This window comes from Pteropus alecto, unplaced genomic scaffold (genome assembly GCF_000325575.1).
Source record: "Pteropus alecto unplaced genomic scaffold, ASM32557v1 scaffold113, whole genome shotgun sequence".
Classification (NCBI taxonomy): Eukaryota; Metazoa; Chordata; class Mammalia; order Chiroptera; family Pteropodidae; genus Pteropus; species Pteropus alecto.
Window position 1 is genome coordinate 7,731,412 of NW_006433949.1, and position 4,080 is coordinate 7,735,491.

Below are 4,080 nucleotides of genomic sequence, written 5' to 3' on the forward strand. Positions count from 1 at the left end.
TAGCTGGCTGAGAAGAGTGTAAGGGTTGGGGACCGTTGGGTGGATGGTCTCAACTCGCTTATTAACCTCCCTGAGATCCTGGACAGGCTGGTAGTCATGGGTGCCGGGCTTCTGTACTGGGAGCAAGGGAGTATTCCAGGGGGAGTGGCAGGAAACTAAGATTTTTGCCTCCTTCAACCTTTGAATATGGACAGCAATACCCGCCTGGGCCTTCTGACTGACAGGGTATTGACGTACCTGGGCTGGAGTAGCTGAGCTGGACAGAGTCACTATAATAGGAAGATGATGTGCTGCCAAGCCAGGGGGATTTGTTTCTGCCTAGACACCAGGAATCTTTTGTTGGAATTCGGTTAATAGGGGGTTTGTAGGTAAGGCTCCCGGTGAGTTTATCAGGGGCTCCTCTAGCAAAAGATATTCCTCAGACAATGGGCAGGTGAGTAGAATGGTTGGTGGGCCTGACCTGACAGTCAATTCGGTATGCCCTTCCTTGAAGGAAATTGTGGCCTGTAACTTCTGTAGCAAATTTTTTACCCAGCAGCGGGTACAGGCATTCTGGCATAACTAGAAATGAATGGGTAATTGTTCCTTTTCCCAGATCTGTTATCCTGGCTGGGGTCCTTTGTCCAGTGGCCCCTCGTATAAGTGTCTTTTCCTTTGAGAGTGGGCCCTGGGCGCTCTGTAGGACAGAGTAGGTAGCTCCTGTGTCTACCAAGAAGTTCACAGGCTTGCCCTCGACTTGTAAAGTTACCTTGGGCTCCCGGGGGCTTATAACATAAGAGCCCCGACCTCCTCATTTTGCGTCCTCGAAGAGGACGAGGGGGGCCTTCTTCTTGGGGGCTTGTCCTTTTCCAGGACACTCATTCTTCCAATGTCCCTTTTTCTTGCAATATGCGCATTGGTCCTTCTTTAGCCCGACTCTCCTGGGTCCATCGTTTGCTCTGGGTGCCTGTCCCTGGCCTCTGCCTTTTCCTGTTGGTCCCTTTGGATTGGCTCCTTGCATGGTTGCAAGCAGGATCTTGGTCGTCTTCTTGGTCTGTGCTATATTTACCTCATCTCTATTGTTGAATACTCGTTGGGCTATCTCAACTAGTTCAGACAGGTTCTTTCCTTCAAACCCTTCCATCCTCTGCAGTTTCTTTCTAATATCTGGGGCCAACTGACAAAGGCTAAATTCACAGCCCTCTATTATTAGAGTCCTCTGGGTCAATAGGAGTATATAACCGGTACGACTTTAAAAGTCGTTCCAGGAATTCCGTCGGTGATTCATCCTTAGCTTGGATGTCCTCGCTTACCTTAGATAAGTTAGTGGGTCCTCGGGCGGCAGATCCTCCGGGTCAATAGGGGTATACAACCGGTACGACTCTAAGAGTGGTTCCAGGAGCGCCGCTGGGGTGATTCATTTAGCTTGGATGACCTCGCTTACCTTAGATAAGTTAGTGGGTCCTCGGGCGGCAGACCGGAGGCCCTGGAGCAGAAGCTGGTGATACCGTTGGAGAGCCTCTTTATCTTGGTTGGAGTTGGGGTCCCAAGGCGGACAGGTGTTCGGGAAAATATGCTGGATGCGGGCCGGATCGGTGGAAGGCTGCTCGTTGGGCTCTAATACCATCCTTGCAGCCTCCCTCAGGATTCATTCCCGCTCCTCTGAGGTAAACAGGACCTGGAGAAGTTGCTGACAATTGTCCCAAGTCGGCCGGTGGGTAAAGAAAATAGTCTCTAGGAGAGAGATTAATTCTCTGAGAATGAGGGGTTTTGCTGTTTCCAATTGTATAAATCGCTGGTGGAGAAAGGGACATAGACCATGAATGGCCTCTGCGTTTCTCCCCCAACCAGGGGTGCCAATTGCCGGAGCGAGGCCAGGACTGCTGCCTGGTTTGAGGAATCAAGAGCAGGGTCAGGGTCTTGTGGGGGCCGATACACAGCTCCAGTGTGCGTATGGGGAGGGCTCCAGAGAGGTTCTGCCTCCCGGATGGACGGAGACAGGAAAGGGTTACGAGGGGAGTAAGGGGGAGGAATAGTGATCTCGGGGTCCTCAGGGAGTTCTTGTAATACAGGGTAAAGAGAGTTAGGTGTCTGTCCGGACGGTTTCTCCTTTTGCCCCTTCAGTGCTGAGAGAAGGATAGGCTTGGGAGTCACCCTTGACTCTTGACCACAGCGGCAGCCCTTCAAGTACTTGGGGGCATCAGAAACGATATCGACCCACACATCGATATATGGAGCCTGATCAGGGTGGCCAGGATCTCTGTAGATGATATCTCGCACCTGAAAGGCTGCTTGCAGCTCAAGTGACCCTTCTGATGGCCACCCTGTTCCAAATGTGGGCCACTCTAACTGGCAGAACCTTTGGAGGTCGAAGGGAGTGACATTAGCTCTGTAGGCTTCGGCTCGTTTCTTAAAATCCTTAAATCGGTTAAGGAGGCACTGCAGGCGGGTAGGACGATTTGAGGAGGAAGCCTGACCCATGTTAGTAAAGATAGGCAAGAAAAGAGAAGATCCCTACAAAAGCCAAATAAGCCAGGGCTAGGATCAGCCTCTGACCTAATGCCTAGTCAGGCAGGGCCACGGAGGCCAGACTTAAGGAAAGAATCAAACTAAGTAAACTTATGAAGGCTAAAGCAATAGGAGGGTAACAGTACATTCAGCCGGTCTGGACAGACAGACACAGTACAGACAGACAAGACAAACTACAGGTAACACAAAACGCTAGCGCACCAGAAAACTGAATACCTGGAACGCTAGCATACCCCAAATCCTGAATACCCGAACCAGAAACCTGAATACCTGAAGTCAAGTCTGACATCTCAGATCTTGACCGAACTAGGGAAGTATTGCTGCGTCCAGCCTTCCACTAGTTTTCTTTAGGGCCCACTGACAGACAGATCCAAGTGCAGTCTTACTCACCAGTGAAGCTGCTCCAGATGGCTCGTGCCCAGTTGTTACAGAATTAAACCTTTTTGTCCACTTGCCCTCCTGGGCGAGTCTGCCTGGCGTCCGGGGCTGAGGAACGTCTCTCAGCGGCCATCCCCTGGATGGGCAGGTCCTCGCCCAAGGCGGCTGGAGTTGCGGGTCTTAGGAGATCTCCCCCGCCGGAGAGATCTCGCTGGGGCCTCCAAACGTTATGGCATGGACGATTCTAAGACCCACGGAGCCAATTGAGATTAATTATGAGCCTTTATTAGCCAGCCGGCGACTGACTCTCTACCACGCAGGGGTAGAGGAGATCAGCCCCGAGCTTCCAGAGGAGGCAGCTTATAAAGCCTCCAACTATATCCTTGAATAAGCAGATTACAAGAAGCAGAAGTTAGCCGTTAATGTTTTGTACAAAGATAAATGTATCCGGGGAACTCTCAGATCAAACAGGGCCTAGTAGACAGTTTTATTATCTGCACCTTGGAATGTTGTGCTTCTCCTGGGGCTGGCTTGACGACTGCGTCCAGGGCAACTTGGGTGTGCCCGTGCGGACCCAGGTGAGAAGGGTGAGGGTGAGGAGGGGAGAAGGCAGGAGGGAGTGTGCTAGAGGCTGCAGACTGAGCCCACCCTCCACTGCCCAAGAGGTGCTGGTCTACTCATTGTTATGAAGGTGCCCAGGGAGGAGCTAGGCAGGAAGAAGGACAGACAAGTTACTGGGGGCAGGACTTTCCAACCCCCAGCACCAACTCCTTCATGGTGCTGAAGGAGCCAATTGCCTCTGCAGGTGTGGGCTCAGAACAGCTGGGCAGCTTCTTTTAGCAGACCCTGCCTGGGAGTGCTGGGGGTGCCACTTCTGTTTGGCAGATGGGGACATCCCCTGCCTCTTTCCTCCCCCTAGGAGGGGGCAGTGGGATCTCTCTCTTGTTTCCCTCAGATCCTGCGGCTGCTGCCCTGCCAGGAGGCTGAGAGGCAAATGGATAGGGCCGGGGAGTATGGCCACACTGGGTGAGGGGGCACTCAGCGATGGGAGGCTGTTGCACAGGGAGCATGGGCTCAGATTTGGACTTTAGAAATCCTCTCTGTGCTGTGTGGACCATGACCGAAGGCCTAGGGTGGAGGCAGGGCAGCTGGTCTGGAAGCTGAGGTCCTTCATGCCATCCAAAAGCTTGGTGG

The 4,080-nt window shown here is 52.6% G+C and overlaps 1 pseudogene; it reads right to left on the reverse strand.

Annotated features, from left to right (window-relative positions):
* The window catches only part of LOC102896423, a 21,408-nt pseudogene extending 19,802 nt beyond the window's left edge, over positions 1-1,606 (reverse strand).
* Between the last annotated feature and the right edge of the window lie 2,474 nt (positions 1,607-4,080).